A 20079-nucleotide genomic window follows, 5' to 3' on the forward strand; every position below is an offset into this window, starting at 1 on the left:
TGCATTGCCATAGAGACTGTGCAAACACACAGGTGACATGACTCTTGTCCTGAAAAGCTGATTCAGGCAAATAAAAATAAATTGTAGTCAGTTTTGTTATATGCATTTTACTGCTATCTTGAAAAACAGTTAGGTCTGTTCCTCTAACTTCCAGCTTCTGTAATCACAGAGTTAAGAGTGACTGCACATCATTTCTATTTGAGTCAAGGTACAAGGTTTCCAGGACAGAACTTAGTTGCTCTGCTTGGTTTACCACAATTTACCTATAGTTCTTATTGTACAAGAAGGCCATTATTCTTCTTGCACTGTGTAAATGCAAAGAGTTTGGAATGACCAATTCTGAAAAATTGTGTGATTTAGTAATTACTGACGATTTTATTATAATCACTGTTGTAAGTATATCATATGACATTAAATGTAGCTTCCCTTTTCCTAGCAGATTTCATTCTGACAAAGAGCCAAATACATATATTTTCAGTATAAACTCTAATTTCTGTATTTTAATTTGCTGAGTAACTGATCCTATTTCACAAAAGTACTTCAAACATGCCTATGGAAATGGAGAGTTTTTCAGCATATTTGTTATACATTCCTTGGTGAAGGTTTTGTAATTTACTTGCGAATACCTGCTACTGGCATAATCTCTCCTAATACACATATTCTTGACTCTATTCTTACATGGTATGTAATTCTGTTTCAGTTTTTGCATAGTAAACATTAATTTTCTTGGAGTTTCATTTTTCCAGTTAAAATATAGAAATGAAAGGCTTTATTTTTAAAAGATACTACTTGAAAATAAGAAATACATCTGAATAAATTATTAAAATATTAGAATCTAACTTTATAGCAGAGCCTACTTTTCTTTTTACCACGCAATAAAAGTTGTATCTGTGGAGTACTGTAAACATCAGAGTAATCAGTTAGTTCACTTGCCAGTGAAGAGTAATTTGAGGAGGGGGAATCAGTAATTTTAATAAATTAACAGAGCATATCACAACTGAAATGGCTCTGCAGAGGGCATAACACACAAAAAACGCAGTCTCTTCTTCTGAGAAAGCATGTATACTTCATTAGAGAATCATTCCATAAACAGCAGATGGTATGAAGAGCATACTGAAAATACCTATGAAACTAAAACAGAAGGGCAAGGATCCCACTGGAGTAGGCTAATAGAGCTAAAGGAGAGCTAACCACTGCCTGATAACAAACATTTCATCCTGATTTATGGACTGTGGGGATGAGGTCTACCAGTTTCTTCCTCCATGTCAGTCATTTTTCTACAACCTCTTTTCAGTGATTCTGGCTAAATCAGTTAGGTTATAGTAATTCAGCAGCATAGGGTATGCATTATGTTCTGCAGAGAAATGTTAAGTGAAACTGGAACATTTCCCCAGGTCTGGTTGTGAAAATTAAAGAACTGAAGATATGGAAAATGTGGGGGTCACAACTATCAGCAAAAATAAAAGATCAGGCTTAACAAGTTTCTTTTCCCATTAAAAGAAATGGAGATATGCCAGTGTTTCAATGACTGCACAGTAACATTAAGATTACTCTGCTTTTGTACAGCTGACGGTTTATGAAGTTCACTGCAAACTAATTCACATTTTAAAGACTGCAGAGTTTCTAGTAAGTGATGTTTGCAGAGAGAGTTAACCTTGAATGAAAAGGTATCAAATGCATTGCTGATGATCATTCTATATGTCAGAAATACCATGGAGGATGTTCATAAAGAAAAAAAGGAGAAAAGAAGATTGAAGTAAGTAGTTCAGTTGAGAGCCAGAGTAGCCAGGAAATACTTGTTAGTCACTTCCTTTTGTTTTTTGTGAATAACTCCTTCCTCAACATTTGATCAGCTGTGTTCTGTTTGGTCTCAGGGAAATGTCTTCTGGATATTCAAATATGTTATTTTCCAAGAGTTTAATCAGCTCTGGAAAGAAAAGTAGAAGAGGAGAGACTGAGGAAATATGCAATCATACTTGTGATAGAATGAAGTTGTACTAAATCTTGGACAGGACCCATGAGATTTATGGCTCTCTGGAAAGTTAGAACCAACCAGCAAATACATGCGAGCAGGGGAAAAACTTGTTGAATGAACAGGAGAGGAAAATGTTGAGGTAACCTGTGAAGTTGAAAAGTTGTTTAAGTAATGAGATCTGTATTACTACTGTAAAATGTAATTACTGTAAAATGATGTCTAATCTCATTACTTTTTACTATGTGTGCACACGCACACGCACACACAAGATAAAAAATAAACTAAATAAACTTTCTCCCCCCAAAAAACTGCCACAAACTCACTTGAGTGGCCTTCCTGGTTGCCACTTTATCCCTTTTTGACTCTTTCTCCCTGATGGTTTATCTCCAATGAAATGAATATATTTTAATGCTTTCTGTGGTCTGAATCGTTCTGAACGGATAGAACATGCTCTTCTACTGCCATTGTTTGTTATTTAACTAATGCAGCCAGCCTGGCAACCCCAGTAGATGTAAAGAAGAATACATGTTCAAGGCTAAAATTCAGCCTCATCTGCAGTTTGAACTTGATATAAAATCTTAATTTGTGAGTGTTGAAAATTAATAGGAAAATGAAATACTTTTGTGATGGAGAAAAACATAGCAGTATTAGACCAGAAATCTCCCTCTATAGGGGCTTTACTTGCAGCTTGGAAGTAAAAGAAATGGGACAGTGATGGGAATGTGTGAAATAATTAATACTCAATATTTCATAATTCACCCAAAAAGGTGGGTCAACAGCTTCAAGTTATTCTGTTAAAAAACAACAACAACAAAGCAAAACAAAACAAAAACTACTGATGTAAAATTTGTGTCATTTAATTTAGCAGACAGTGCTTCACTAGATCTGGGTAGTGCTGTTTCACAGGATGCATTCAGAAAAGGCATTTGAAAGGCCAGACTTCACTGTTACTTGATTGTAAAAATCAGAGACAAAACAAAGATAAGGGCACTTGAACTGAGCACTCTTGCTATGAGTTTGATTTGGCATTTTTAATGCTCATGAAACACCACCAGTTGAATTGTAATCAGTGTTGCCCTTCTTTTTCTAAGTATGCCTGAAAGTATGTAATAACTACCCAGAAAGACTTAGTAGCAGAAAACAACCTCTTTCCAGAAAATATCATTGAAAAGAAAAGTAGGAGAGAAGTGGCATGATTATATTTTGTGCCTAGCTAGTGCTTATGTTGTGTAATATTTCACAGAGAAGTACAGTCCTCCTCTGGTAACACGGCCTTTCTGCACAACTTCACATCACTTTACAATGCTGCAATGGAGTCATACACAGATACTGATTTTAGTACTTAAAGGCATGCATATTAGAAGCTTCCCTGTGCTATTTATGATCCTTTAAAGGGTGAGAACATTGTAAGTGAAAAAATGCTTCAGAGGAGTATGAAAGGGCTGCTTTCACAATGGCAGAATTGCCCAAGGCCTGCTCTGAGTTAAGTACATCTTTAAATGCTAATCTGTAAAGTATTACGTAAATGCGCCCTCTTATTTCTTCCCTTACAATTAATTCAGTAGCTGTTCTTGAGGTAAAGATCACTAGATTTGCACATTTAAGAAGTAAACATAGCCTGTGCTCAACTCAGAGATTGTGAATCCGAGTTTCCCTTCAGGGTATAGCACAAAGCTCCTCTGTTTAAAGACACTTTTGATTGATGTGATTGTATGTTATTTAGTTGTGGATTTATTCTCATGTTTAGACAAATGATACAAAAATGTTAATGTCATTCTTTTCATAAGAATATCCTCATTTTTGTCTCCATAAACTTTGATATACCTTCTCTCTTCAGTATTCCAGTTCCAAATAACTAAAGATTGCCAGTTGAAATGGAATGGAAGAAACAGGAAAGGTAAAATTTCAAGCTTGCCAATAAATCTAGTTTATAGACTTCAGAATTTATCTCTAAAGCCTAAACACCTGTAAATTCATTGTATAGAGGAACTAGCTAGATTCTAAGTGCCCTAAATATATACATACACACATTTGTTCACCTTACATGAGTGTTTTATTTTATTCCCTGATGGATTTGGTAATCTTTTTTCTTCATTGTAAAGATTTGATGAATTCTTTAGGGAGCAGAGCATTTGCAAGGTGACATAGGCAGCTATTCATACAACTTGAGCTTTGACTATTCAGTAGATGTTCACACTGTCAGTATTTTGCATTAGAAAACCTGTGAGTATGTCTATGAAATTATTCATTGAGCTAACGTGAATAATGATTTGCAAAAACTTATAAATGGATGAAAAGCAGTTGTGTATAAAGCCTATGATTTAGAACAAGGCTTTGGTTCAGACTCAAATATAAGGTAAATCTCATCCAAATAAAAATATCCCTATTGAATCTGACTAATAATATTATCAAGTTCAGTTATTCAAAATACTGAGTTTGGTTTAACACTCGGACTTTGATAGGTGTTATGTTTGATGACTTAAGGCTGTGGGGATGCTAGAAAAAACAGAAGAGTCTAAGGACATTTTCTTTATCTCTTCCAAACTTCACAGCCTTCAGTCAGACGACATGTAACTTTAATAAGCAATGATCCAAAAGACATGATGAAAACTGTGTGCTCAGCAGAATGAAACCATTAATATCTAATCATGAAAAACATAATTATGAGCAATTTGTGAGTACTGTATATTAAAATGCTTCAGGTAGTAGTTGAAGTCTTAACTGGAATCTGAAGTCAAAATGCTATTTTTGCTTCTGATTTACTTCAAAAGTAAACAATTAATTCATCAACAATTCTTTTTAAACACCTTTCAAAACTCTTTTTAAACTCCCTTTTGTCCCATAGTTGTATCACAGTCAAACACAACAAAAAACATAAGAATTGTTATGTTAGATATTCTAAGTTATATTGTCGGGGGGCTGGAGCTTGATGATCCTTGAGGTCCCTTCCAACCCAAGCCACTCTATGATTCTAAGAAATCTGCAAAAGCAAGCTGTACTCAAAATTCTTCTTTTTTAAAATTAATCAATGTCCCTCTGAATACTTGAACTCAATATGGTACTGAATTGTAGTCACAAAGCGGTGATAATTCAAAAGGGTAAGATAAAAACTTTTCATTAAATAATACTTAGTGGCTGCTGAAGAGAAACAGGTACAAGCAAGCATTTAGAAATTCTTTGCTGGATCAGTGTTTCTCCTCTTATCCCAAGTATATGTATGAGTATATTTCACAGACTGATATGTGCAAGTACACTTGGCTAATGGCCTCTCATCATAACATTATTTATCAATTATTATGTTTTATCTTACACACATTTCAATTTAAAGTTTTCCATTCCTTTATTTTAATAATAGAAATATAAGAATGTAAAAAGCATATCCTAGTCTCAGATTTAATATTTTTCATTTTAAATCGTTGTTTAACATTTATGCCCAAAAGTCAGCATTTCAGCCCTAAGAAGCTTTTTAAGAAATGACAGCTGCAACACCTATGACATTCCTTATCATTCTTTATACCAACATACGCTTCAGCAATTTCAGTTCAGTTAAGAATTTACCTGAGCTTTTTATTTTTAAAGGACATCTATAAAGGATGCACATATTTTTTGAAGGATGCATAAATTTAGATACAATCACCAACTGAGATATGAACTTTATCCTTTTACCTTTTATAAGTTAGTGCATTTCTGGCCATACTTTGCTTTTTTAAAAGAACTCACAAATTAAAAAAATAAAAGAAAGTGAAGCAGATATGAATAATTCAACACTACCATATTAACTTGTATCAAGTAGTAAAATACCAAACAACAACGACTGATTTCTTACTCTCTGCTCGGTGGTATCACTGTGTATATTTGCCACTTGAAACTGTAGTATAATTGTGAAATGTGTTTTGAATATAGTAAAGAAATAAGAGTCTTTGTATTTTAGTCCCAGTTTTTCATTTCAAATGCTTATTCTTGTGGTGGACATAGAAGGAAAAAATATCCAGACATAGAGTTCTTCAGATGAGAAATGTAATGGTAGCAAGATTGTATATCTTTGACCTGAACTCATCTGCCAAAATTTCCCCCTAATAATCTTGCCTTGCCCATGTATTTATGGAGGGAAACAGCTTGATGTTGTTGTCTGAAGGATGGGTTCGTCACTCGGTGTGCAATAAACCAATCTCATACACTATATTATAATGAGAATAGTTCAATTAAGGATGGGGCAAATCTCCCTTTCTGCTGACTGCTCTAGTCATGGTGATTAAATACATGATTAGTTTACATATTTCCAAAATATTCCCATCTTCAGTGGCAAGCTTTTCAGGGAAATTCTGATTAACAGTTTTTTTACTTTAAAATTTTTGGCAGTTTCAAGTACGGTCACCTGACCCTAGACAGAAGTAGATACTTGCTATATCTAAGGGTGTCTTTACAATAATTTGTACAACAACTGATTCTGTGTTATGATAGAATAGGGAGTAATGGCCTAAAACTTGAACACAGGAAGTTCTAACATGCAGAAGAACTTCTATACGGTAGAGGTGACAGAGTACTGGAACATGCTGTTCAGAGAAGATGTGGAGTCTCTTCCTATGGAGATTTTCAAGACCGGCTGGATGCCTACCTGTGTGATCTACTGTAAGGTACCTGCTTTGGCAGGGATTTGGACTCCTTTGGATGGTTTCTTGAGGTCCCTTCCAACCCCTGCAATTCCGTGATTCTGTGATTCTTACTTGGCTTACAATAGTATCACAAAACAAACAGGGGAGTGGAATTGCTTCATAATACTGCTGCAACTTTGATGTTGATTCATCTTCTCTATGGGCAAATGTACTGAAAAGAAAAAAAAAAAAGTGGTTATTTCAACTGAATTATGAGTGGTTACTTCAACTGAATTATGTACGAGTTATTTCACTGAATATAAGTCTTGTGTAATCACATAAGGCAAAGTACCTGTGGGCAGCTTCCAGTTCACTGTTCTTGAGTGATTTACCTGGTATGGAAGAAGCAATAAGTTTTCACAGAAAAAGCAAGAAATAAAAGCTATGAAGTCTAAATGAAAGCTTTGTAAAGCATATAAAAGGTCCTTCTTCAATCACTGTGCCTATCTCATGAAGGTTGACTTTTATATAATGGATGAACATAGACCACTACCTTTTACTTCAGTATAACCATGTCAGACTACCACATATAGAGCAGTTTTCTTGAAGAGTCCAGCTTAAAGAGATAAATGTCCCATCTTCTTGTTATCACACTATTTTGGTATCAAACATTGTAACTTTTAATCTCAAATTCTGAAGTAAGCTGTTGCCTGGTGACCAAAGTGTGAAATAAATAGCAGCAAACCTCTTGGTGAATATTTTTCCTTTATTGACTATTGAATCCAGAGTTGGGGGAAAAATTTATATCAAACATTTTGGTGTAGGAAATGTTTAGAAAAATTACTTTGCTGCAGTCCAGTGTCCAGATCATTTTCCTTTTCCAGAAGAGAAAACCAGAAGTTATGACTGTAAACATTGATAAGAATTTGTGTTATGAAAAATATCCTAATATCATTTATATTTCTCCATAATTCTCATCTCCTGTATCTATCAATCATCCAAGTGGTGGAATGAATGGTGCTGTTGTACCTGTGCTGCATCCCCTTTTTCCTACAAAATCTGTATTCCATAGATTCAAGAGCGCTCTTAGTTTATACTAAGTATTTTGTGATTTTTTAGCAAATTCTGACAAATTATAGTAATGACAGGGAGAAAAGAAGGGAATATGCAGACAGAGATAGAACCTTTGCTGAACTCTGCATTGCTATAGTTATCATATTGACTATGTACACAGTATATAAGTATATATATGGTCTGTAATATATATACACATACATGTAAGTATATACACAAATATACATACACATATATGTATACATATATAATATGTGTGTATGTGCTATGTGTACATATATAGATATATACACATAATATACATGCATATATAATGTATACGTATATGTGTGTATGTATGTATAGGCATTCATGTATGTGCATGAGCATTCCTCCCAACCAGGTCTGCATTATGGAGTCTTATTAAATAAGAAGTTCATTACCGCGATACCTTCTGTGAAGAAAACTGCCTGAACAAATGCAAATCTTCACTAAGTAGAAGAGGAAAATAGCAAAAGCCAGAGTGAAAATCCCTAAGTGAAGTGAGTCTTGTGAAAGAAAATGTTCTTGCTTCAGATCTAGAAGAAAAGATCTATCATCTTGATAACCATGCCTGTGTCTTGTGGCATTTTCAGGAAATTATACTGCTGAAGAGATACTACTTTAACATTTATCCATCATTTTCTTAAAAGCCAAAATTTCCATATGTTTATTACTTTTACCCTTTTTCTTCTCATTGTTTTCCTCTTTATTTCCCCTGTATTTTATTTCTTCACATTCAGTTCTCAATATTTCTCTTTTCTGTTCATTCAATTTTTGTCTCTATATAATAGATGCATACCACAGATACTATACAGTAAATAAGTTAATTCATATAACATTGCATAGTCTGAAACTATCTGTGATGAGAGTCTTATTTATTACCATAAATCTTTAATATACATTTTATATATGGATGTATGAAAATGTATGCATGTTTACTTATATTTATTTATACAAGCAATTTTTTAATTATACTTTTTTGCCAGACTGGTGATTCCTAAGATTGTAAGGGAAGTTTTGTAATCTATTAATCAACAACTGAATTAATCAGATCTAACTTTAAGAAACAAAAACAAACAAACAAACAAACAAAAAATCATGACTTTCTAAACTGTAGTTAAGACATCAGTTACTTTCAGGGGTGTTTAAACATGTTTTATAACTCTTAATAAGTTCTTATTATGAGTTGTTCTCTTTTGTTCTTTTGTGAAAATGCCTTGCTCGTCAACAAAATAAGACTAGCTAAATACTGTTAAGCTCCCAGGAGATTAGATTTTTTCCAAGTTTCTTAATTATCCAGACATTTGTGCAGCCATAAATGCAGTTCTTAAGCCAAACAAAAGTCTAGAATCAAAATAGCATGAGAACTGTAGAGTCTTTTAAAGTACTAGTTGGCGATCTCCTCAAGTTTCATGTTTTATTAATGTTAAGAACATGCTGCTCATTTGACCAGATTTACTGATTTAATGGCCTGTTTTGCAGGTAACAGAAGTTCTTATTTAAGCACTCACTTTCTATTATCACTAAAGGAAGTTAGGATTTTCTTATTAATGAAAAGAGAGAGGAAGAGAGAGAATCTTTGTCTTTGCAAATCTGCTTGTCAATTATTCAATATGCCTTAGTTTTAGCTTGTTTTTATTACTAAAATTCAAAAATTTTACTGAATGAAGAGGAATCACAAGGGGCAAGGGATGATTTTTCTTCTTTGCAACAATTTAATATCCTATAAGCCTTAAAATTACCTTACTATTACCTCCATCAATTTGAATCTAAAACTTCCTTTTATACTCTCTAAAATCTTACTGCTAAAATTCAGTGGCAACAAAATCAGGTGAATTTACAATATTAGATTCACCACTTCTAGTCTTGTAGTCTAAATGAGGATGCATTTCCGAGGCTAATTATCCATAGGAAATCTCGTTTTCTTTTTTTTTTTAATTTTATAATTTTATGTTAACTGAGGAGATAACACAGCTTAGGCTTGGCAGCTAACTTTCAGATAAGAATGTTTAAAGGCATCAGAGAAAATGACATCATGAAAACCTCTATGGGCCTTTCTATTGAGTGAAATGTGTTCTGTGCTACATAAGAGAAAAAGAAAAAGAACAATTAAGTATTCCTCTTTCTTAACATTGTCAGAAGCCTAGATGAGAGGATTTATCCCCTGAGAAATTCCGCTTGAATCTGCAAGTATTACAGTGTGATCTGAGAGTATCTCACCACTTTGTGTAACATGACATGAACCTCTAATGGCATAAAATACTGAAATACACCCCTCACCTTCAATGGAGAAACACTACACATTTTAAATAAATTAAGTGTGGGATGAGTACTCTGCCAAGAGACAACATCCCTAATTGGCAGCTGCTGTTACAGCAGAGAAACTTGATTTCAGATGAGAGAATAGTAATTCTCTACAGAAAGGAACTGTCTCATATTATTAAAAATTACCTGCTTGTCACAGCTGTTCACTGCTTATTTTTAGCATGAATTTGAGTCTGAAAGACTCCAAAATTATTACTCAATACAAAGAATGTTTTTAGCAGACATTCATATACTATCGGCAGAAAATGAACTAGAAAGTGTGACAAATCATAAAAAATCAAGTAACATATGAAGGTGTTTGCAAGAATGGCTTTTTTTTCCCAGTGTTTTCTGCTGGAAATGGCATTAGCATGCTGTAACATGGAGGAAAAAGGAAGAAAACTTTCCCAGAGGTAGTAAGAAGGAGAAAAAGGGTAAAAGCAGAATCAGATACAGTGAAACAAAATATATCTGTACTTGACATTAGTTTTAAGAGGAGCATTTCATGCTGGGTATTCATACTCTTTCTTGAACTGCACTTCAAATAATGACAACAGGGACTGTCTCCTTATCTTCCTCTCCATCCCACGCTTACAGCTTTTACAAGTTACTCATTTTTAAGTTGGCTTGAAAGAAAACATCTGAAAAATGTCAGTATTTAAAAAATAATGCAAAAAACCTTACCTGATTTCCAACAGCCGTTGGTCTAAGACTCGTATGACTCTGCGTATTTTCGCTTACAGCAAAGGCACTGTGTAAAGTGCAGATGTTATCTTTCAGTGAATGAGGTCACAACCTAAAACCAGCGGGATTTAGAAAGTCCAAGAATAAACAAAATACAATAAGCTGGGAACTACAGGATAACAATGATATTTTAAAATGCCAAAAATAATAGGAGTAAGGAATAAATATTCTATACCTCATTTGTTTGGAACTTTTCTCATATATCAGCAAGAGAATGAGCTACAGATGAGCTACAGGAGTCAAGTGCTTGAATAGAGACACTTTTCTATTCTTGTTTATAGCTATTTAAAAGCTTCAAATATTTTAATGTTACTCTGATCTCAGTGCCTCAGACTTGTGATGTTGACTAATGCTGAAGCACTGACTGCCTCTGCTACTTTATCTACACTCCTCTCAGCTTGCAGAGATGAAAATTACTAACTGGAATGCAAAAGAGACTTTTAGTGTCTTAGCTTTTCCTATACCTCCTGAAAAGAATAAGTGCCAATGAGTTAGTGATAAAAACAACAATTCAGCAAAACAAACAAAAAATCACTACCAACAAAAAGCAAACACATAAGAAACCAAAACAACAAAAAGAATAAATCAAAAGTTGTCTCTTACCATGATGTTTTAACTATCACAGCCTACTCTGATCTATTAAAAAAATACTTAGCTTTTTCAATGTTATTTTGACATAGTAGATATAAAAGCAGTCAGAAACCCCAGAGACTTCAGAGTCACGACTCAACAAGAGATCTGGAGGAGAGTATTAAGGACTGGAAAAGTTTAATCATATAGATATAAACTCTTCTTGTAACTACACTGGATTTACTTAAAGCAGCTTTTGATTTATATCAATGCCACTCAGTACAGAAACTATATCACTAGGGCTATTATCTTTCTGCTTTTGAAGGCAATAGGAAGATTTGTATTCAATTCAAAGTAGCCTATTTTTTTTTTTTAATATGGCAAGATAGATAGAAGTGATAAATATAAATTTTTAAGGTTAACAAAACAAGATAATTGTGAAATACCATTTTTATATATTGAAAAATATAGCACTAATTATATTTCTGGAATTTTCCCCAAGACAAATTTTAATTAATTTAATACCATTGCAGGAAAAAAACAACAAAAACCAAAGGGAAAGGGAAAGGGAAAGGAAAGGGTCTATTTGAGCTAAATAAGCTTTTTTTTTCTTTGCACCTGTTACTACTATTGGAATGTAATGTTTCAGCTGTAGTAAAAATAGATCTGTAAATTTGACACAGGCAAAATATCATATAAAATAAGATAACATCTTGTGATTCCATTTACTCAAAGTATTATTTTCTGTTCAGGTTTCTAACATAGCAGTAAAATAAAACCACTTCTATAGAACAGGAAATTTTAAGGTTCAGGTTCTTTTTTCCTTTCATCTAACTTCTTAATTAAGGATAAAAAAACATAATTAAAGCCACAGTGGCTTATGAGGGGGAGATATCAAGACATCCATAGGCATGTGTAAGGCACAAAGCAGGACACCATTATAATTTTCTTGTACACTCAGCCATATTTTTTTTGGATACTCAAGTGAAGATTTGTGTAAAATTGTGGATATATTGAGTGAGAGTAGTTGTATATTCATTTCTCATTTATTTCAGCATTAAAACTATATAAACTCTGCTTTTAACTCAGAAATATTAATTTCTGTCACTGCCTTACTATAGGTAAATGGTGGAAAATGTGCTTCACCTGTGTGGTCCTCAGTAAGGGACCACAGAAGTCTTTATTACGAGAAAATACAGTGATTAAAACAGCAAAGAAAAGGTCATTAAAAGATTACTTGAAAAAAAATCAGTTTGTCTGTTTTGCTGAGTTTCCAAGTTTACTAGGGTTTCTGGAGACGGACACACCAGCTACAGAAATCTGAAAGTTGCTTTGTGTTATAACTTTTTTTCCACTTCCACTCAAAGCAGAAAAAGAAGAAAAGAAAATTGGTGTGATGAGGTCGATCTTTTCCACCAGATAATAGCTTTCTTCCCAGTGAAAGAAACTTCTGTCAAGAGTTTCAGCCAAAACAGAAGGTGAAATAATAATTGTTTAAAATGCTAATGCAGCTAAATTTCCTCCACCAACTGATGTTTGTCTTGCCTACCATAAGATCAAATTGTATGATGTCTGTGTTTAGTACAAGAACTTGATCAGAAGGTATAAATATTAAATGACTTCTGGTTTTAAATAATGATACTGTTACATACTTTATAGCAAATGCAGATGTATAAACATAAGGTAAAAACATACATGTTTAATATGCTATGCATAAATTTTATGGTATATACAATATATACAATATATTTTACATTATACATGTAAATTTTCACTATATACTATATAGTACAGTTTTATATGACTAACAGAAATTATTTGATAATTGTTATAAATTATATAGACATTATTTGATAATACACTTCTGTAAATCATCAAGACTTTGGATTCTGCATTATGTTTCCTTTCAGGAAATATCTTCTTTCCTCTCTTTTTTCCATGTTTAGAAAATTAATCCAATTTTCATGGACTTTAATAATAAGTAGCATTTGCTTTTGCAATTAAAACAATGATCAGAAATACCAAATATTTAAATTTCATCTGATTTAGGCATAAGCTACATTCTGATTAAGGAAACAGTAGAAAATTTAATGTAAGTTTTTCTAAATGTCTGAAAGCATTTTTACTGATTTGTTAAAAGAGTATTGATTTATTTTGTTTGAACTTCTATAGTGTCATAGAAGGGACAATTAGTAAAATACAGGTAGCATCTATAGGACTTTGTATTCTAAATAGTAGTTTCAAAAGTATTTTAAAAATATGCAAGCCTGAGTCTTATTTACATTCAACAAGATTTTGGCCCCTAAATCTCGTTTACTCTAAAATGTTGTCAAGTTTCTGAGAAGTGAATTATATAAGGCTGATAGTTGATAATAAATACTGCTATATCAGTCAAAGTAAACAAACGTATATTTTTTTAAATTCACTTTGCCACAATTAAAAAATAATACCAGAATGACTTATAATGGAAACAAATGTAATCTCAACAAATTTGCCTCATTAACCAGGAACAACAGAAAAGATGTAGGAAAAAAAAAAACAACTTAAATATGTAATTTGGAAGACATAACACATGCCTTTCTGCCATGGATTTATTCTCTCTATATATTTATACAGTTTATACTTACATACTCTTATTTTTGTTCAAATTATGTCTATGTGATTCCTTGCAATTTGAAGACACATAGGCAATTGTACTTTTTGAGCTCAGTTGATATCTTAGCATACCAGAATTTTCTGTTGAAAGACTGTGATACACAGATTGACCTCAAATACTGTTTCTGGTCCATTTTACCTAACTACTTCTTTTACTTCACTAATTAACCCTTAGAGACACAGGATCAAACAGCTAGAACAGTGTCAGAGAGAGACAAATATCTTTTTGGTTCTTTTACAGTATGCAAACAACCTAGGCAAATGAAATTTTAATTTTTTTGTGTGTATTCTCAAAACAGTAGACAGGAAGTTTCACTAGCGGCTCCCACCACACTCTCAGCCTGAGCAAAGCTTGGAGGGTTTCCCTAAAAGGACACCAAAGTTAAAATTAAAGACCATGAATATAGAAAGGAGACAAAATGAAGAAATCCCGTAATCTCATGGCACTGTCTAGACACTGTTAGCATGAATATTTTGTGTGTCTTTTATCATAAGCTATTTGCTGAGATCTAAAGAGGAACATTTAGCTCTTTTGAATAAGTGCACCTCTTTTCATTAATTTTACAAGTTGACCTTAGGCCAGAATTAATCTCTAAGTGTTTTAAATTTATTCCTCAAAAGTCCAGAAGTTGACTCAAGGTCCAATCATATAGCCTAAATTTGTCGCTTTACCTGACTAAAACAGTTCTTCAGCCATTTTAAAAACTTTCAAATTAACCTTGGAGCATGAGAAAGAGAATGAAGAGGCTGAAAACTGTGTACGGTACCATGAGGAGACAAAGGAGAAGAATGTTTCTGTAATAGAAATACACCTGCCAGGAGCAAGTCCTACAGGATGACAGGAGTTATTTAGTATGAAACAAAAAGGTCACAAACATGATAGCTGTACTAAAAGAGTTATGGGATTTTTCTCACTCAAGTAGAAAAAAAAATCACATTAAAGAAAAGCTTACCAGTATTCTGCTGGAGAAATTTGATGTTCACCCCCCCGGTTTCATTAGTTCCTGTTTTTCCATCCTGGAAAAAATGCTGTATGGTGTAACAGGTTTGGCTCAACTCCACAAGTAAATCCATTTTCTTCTGTACCAAGAATGCACCTCCTTAATGAAAGTATAAATTTTAATATTATTTAAATATTCTCTGCCTTTCTTTTACAGTTACAAACCATTATTTTATGTGTAAGTAATGAATCTTAATTCTTAACATGTTAAAACAGGAATTTAATCTTCAAGATGTCATTCTACTTTATGAAGACAGGATGCAATTTGTTCAGATTATTCTAAACCAAAGGAAATGTAGAGTATGTCAGACTCCAGCCATGTTAAAATAATCTAATTCTTTAGTTAATTTGATTTTCTCTCTCTTTTAACTAAGCGACAGATTCAAAATTTGTCAGAATAGCAAACTTTTTCACAGCTTTCACAAGTCTGATGAGCTTACCTCAATAATAGAACTCAATGATTGGGCTTACATTTGAAAGAAAATTATTCCACATTCTACTTCTCAAGATAGGGTCTTGCACCACAGATGTGTAATTTTCATTAGCTTTAATTGAATTCATTTCTGCCCACCCAGAGAACAATTTATGGCAATGTGTCAGTTAAGTTTAAAGAGGATATTTTTAACTCCATGATGACATAGTTATATATGAGTAGCACTAAAATAGTTTCAAACTTTTTTCCTTTAAGTGTAAAATTGTAAATCTACATTTACATTTCCAGCATAAAGTCCAGAAGATTCTATGTGGTATTTTGGAAAATTAAGAAAACTAATGAAGAATATAGGGACACAGGTCTGAAAAATGTCTGTAAATATTATAAATTTACACACATTATAAAAAAGAAGTGTGGAAAATGATGAGGTTTCATCAAGTTTCTATGAGTTCCTATGTTCCTTGCGCAACTTCACAAATTAATTTTTGCATCTGTCCCTAAAAACCCTGCTGCAGATCATTTCTTTTTCATGTCCATAAAGACAAATCTGTCTATTTTCACAGGCATTCAAAGACTTCATCAGATTTTAACACGGTCCAACTGCATTTTGCACTGGAATGAAAAATAAACATTAAAAGTGTTACAATATGAATATCTGCCATTTTTATAGTACAGGTGAAAAATAAGGCCTGAATATTAATGGAGATTGAATAAAACACTGCTCATATGCACAATGGCAACTCATTCTGTAGTGAAGCCCGCAGACTGAAAAACAGCAACTATATACAAAAATGCCTCCTTGAAAACCAAATGGATCAGAATATCTTCGCATTTGAAAAGGGAATAAAAGCCATGTTCACTATTATTTTGCATTCATTTTAGTTAGATCTGTTCATATGCTCCGTCTTCTTTGAACATGAGAAAACAGTTATTTTCCAATAGAGATGTTTTTAAAATGAATATGTATAGTTCCTCAGAACACTCAGGAACCAAAAAGGACAAATCTTTTAAGAAAATATCTGGAAAATTCTGGGCACCTACAAAATAAATTTTTCACTTACACTTAGAAATGAAGGATGGAATTAATTCTCTGGGAAGACAGAAAACCTCAAATAACAATTAATTTCAAATGAGGCTTTGTAAGAGATTATTCTTTTACATCATTGTCTCAAAGCTTGCTGGGGACAAAGATGAACAAGTTCAAGCAAGTCCTGGGCAAGGGTTGAGAAATGCTTTGTCTGAGGGACACAAGATGGACAAGGCCAGGGGCAACGAGAAAGATATAAGCCACAGATTAATGGCCAGGAAGCAGTCTTTTGTGTGGTCTTATCTTGAGGAAGATGGCCATGTCAGCAGGTGCTGCACGTGACTTACCCAAGCGCCCAGGAATGCCATGCTGGCAGAAGAGGAAGGATAATAAGGGGATCTACAAACATGAGGTTAGGTTTTCTGGCAACAGATTCCTCATAAAGAAGACGTTTCTGACGTAAGAAGCCTCACGACCTTCCTCTCTCCCTCCTGGACTTGTTCTGTTCTCTACCACAATGCTGAAGAAGAACAAAGGTGTCTGCCATCAAATTCCTCACTATGGAATTTCTGCATGCTGGCGGACTCTCCTGGGCTGCTACCTGAGTCCTGCTGCTTCCTCCTGGATTGGCTCTGTGACTTCTTCCTGCTACCTGCTTGCTGTCCAAGGGCAGCCATGCTGCTGCTGTTCTCCCCCTGCTGCAATTTTGCCTTGGACCTTCGTCATGCAGTGGGACCACTGCTGGACCCTGGTGGTGACTATCCCCGCTTTACGCAATTTTTGCTTCTTTCCTATCTTTTCTATCTCTCTCCTTCCCTTCTCTGTCACCCTATTCATAATAGCAGCCGTCCTTCCCCTCCCTGTCTCCCTGATTAGGATTTATAATAAACTGGTCGGACCAACATTTGAACCATTGTTTCTTAATCTCATGCTGGATATGTTATATTAAAAGAACCTCCTCTCTCTTCTATGAATTGGAGCGAGACATGCATGGATCAGGATTAATTCATATTAATACAATTATACCAAATTTACTCATTATTTTGGCACTCTGTAGGCAACAAATCATGAACTTTTGTGAACTCCTTAGTGTTTCAACACCATGACTTGCATCTCATTTTCACTCAAAGCATCTAAATGCAAAAATGAATCCCTGTTCCTTGAAACTGGGACACTTAAGTTAACGTGTGTTTCTGCTGAAAGCTTTGAAACATCTCAATCCTTACCTATTAACTAGTAGGAAAACATTTTTCTTCTGAGTTCCATTTTTCCCTCTTGTGTAATGGCATGTTTGATAATTCACTGGGCTTTAAGCTTCTTTTTCTCTAGTAGTTATGTACTCCAGTGTAGAAGTGGGGAGTTTACTGGCTTCGTGCAAAGGAAAAGGGAAGATTTCTTGCTACTTTTCTCTGTATGGGTGCAGAGTTGCTTTTCTGTAGAGTTTTTTCTCAGTTAGGGAATCACAGGTGTAATACCTGGTAGCTATCATTACTGTCATAGATATGTGATTTGATTATGATTTTTTTAGAAAACAAATGTAAACCTTTTAAATTTACCTTTTCTTATTTTGGAAACTATAAAGAAACCCTACCATTACATAAAATCAATTCCACTTAAGTTTATATTCTTCTGCATCTCCTAGCCCCAATAACACTATGTTTCCTTGATTCAGGTAGCCACTGTGTTTAATATTTAATTACTTTAAATCTCTTCATTTATCTTTAGAATGGTATTCCTGAATTTGCAATAAATTGTTCTTCAGTCCTCATCTGTATAGAGTACTGATGTTTTTATTAAGTTTTAGTCTTTTGTTCAGGACTAATTTCTGGCCAATATCACCAAACTAATTGTCAAAATATTGTGCAGTGCAAGAAGCATAAAACATACTTAGCTTTCATATCCATTACAGTGTATTACTGTGGAATGAAAGGAGCTGGAAGATTTGCAATCCTGTGTTTTTACTACATGACAGAAGTCCCCAGGACAGATTAGAGACTGGAAAATGTAGTCCTGTTTTCTATATTTCATGGAAACATATACAGTGAGATTTCCCAGGGCTGCCAAATAAATGATTCATAGAATGTGAACTTTTCTGTGCACATCAAAATAAACATTTTTTAAAAAATATTAAGTAAGATTCTATACCATTTCACATTTTACAGATTTTTCTTAGTTTTGAAGTAAGAACACAGGAAAATCTCAATAAAACTTACTCTAAGTTAATAAAAATTACTATAATTATTTGTTGCAGATATATTTTAAATTGCAAGAATTGCCAGTTAAACATGAAATAAACCATGGAAATCTACTTTTATGAAGTGAAAATTTAGACTGGGACAAAGTATGAAGCAGATATAGATAATTTATCCCAACAGGACACAAGGATGCTCTCAGTATTTAAAAATAGTGGATATCTAAGTTGAGTAACAATACCTGGTGCATTTCAGCAGTGGTGACAGTTATGTGAAAGACAAGCCATGCTCTGGACTGTCATGCATAGCTGTCACACCACAAAATGAAAAGCATCTCAGTCATCCACACTAATTGGCAGATTACAACCACAGGACTGTGTACATAGCCGAACATAAGCTTCAGTGCATTGCTTTATTCTTAATGAACTTGACTTTTACATCTCTTTTTATTCCTTGACCAGGAAATCTTCTGAAACTTCCAGTGTACAGATGACTTAGTACAATATGTGATTTTATAATTCTTCTTGATGTTTAAATGACAAAATAAAAAAATCCAAATTGTATGTTTCTTCTTTAGAAAGATTTTCTTTTACTATATTTGAGATTATTTTAAGGAAGCTTCTCAGATTTTCACAATCAGAGTTGCACTGCTAAGAAACATTCCCGCATTACTTCAGCATTACAGTGTTTCTGCAGATTAGGCAGTGATAAATTGCCAGTAAAATTTATATGGGTAAATAGAAACTTGTACATCCAACCAGAGCATAAATGATTAGTGGGAACTGTAAGAATAGGAGGAGAAATCAACACTTGTAAAGAATCTCTTCAAACAACTTGTAAGATGCTAAGCACCATATAATGAGTTTCAATTTGAACAGAACTCTACCTTGTCATAATTTATAATTCGAGGATTTTCTTATATTCTATTTAAATTACAATAGCTGCAAGCATTTTCCAGGGCTGTTAAAGCCACTCAGTAGCAAAACCAGGGGATTTGATGATGTATGCATTTCCCTTGAGGCCAAAAGGTAATTATAGAGAAGTTCTGAACTGAAGAATAGTCTTGTTATGTGCTTTCATGAGAGACAAAAGAACACTTTAAGGTGAAGAGGTAATAGAAAGGAAAGAAAATTAATTAAAAAAAAAAAAAGAAAAAAGAATGCAAACAACAAACATGACCAACAGTTCAGCAGCTGAAGAATAGTTAGAACAAAATTAAATTTTATAATTAGAAGGGGAAATCATACCACGTTTGCAGGACATGTGCTGTTAAAATATTTAAATCATCTCCCAGTTAAATGACTGGATGATGTGAAAATTATTACAGAGATAATAAACCAGTAGATTAATACATATTCAGCAGGGACATGGAGCAGGACTGAATGAAACTACCTAGTGCTATAGAAGACCAGCTAGCCCCTATTCATTACATTGAATCAAGACCAATGTATCTCTTTTTTCTTCTGACAAGTGATTCTAAATTATCATATGG

The 20079-nt window shown here is 33.6% G+C and overlaps 1 long non-coding RNA gene across 2 annotated transcripts; it reads right to left on the reverse strand.

Annotated features, from left to right (window-relative positions):
* Positions 1-764: 764 nt before the first annotated feature.
* Positions 765-11061, reverse strand: LOC104910742. 2 transcript variants are annotated; one of them, XR_793379.3, is made up of 4 exons: positions 10886-11061; positions 10651-10762; positions 6614-6799; positions 765-1927 (listed from the first exon to the last, which is right to left on the reverse strand). It is a non-coding gene; the product is annotated as an uncharacterized LOC104910742 (long non-coding RNA). The 2 variants fall into 2 exon arrangements; XR_793378.3 differs by having other exon boundaries at positions 6591-6799.
* Between the last annotated feature and the right edge of the window lie 9018 nt (positions 11062-20079).

This window comes from Meleagris gallopavo, chromosome 4, assembly GCF_000146605.3.
Source record: "Meleagris gallopavo isolate NT-WF06-2002-E0010 breed Aviagen turkey brand Nicholas breeding stock chromosome 4, Turkey_5.1, whole genome shotgun sequence".
NCBI lineage: Eukaryota > Metazoa > Chordata > Aves > Galliformes > Phasianidae > Meleagris > Meleagris gallopavo.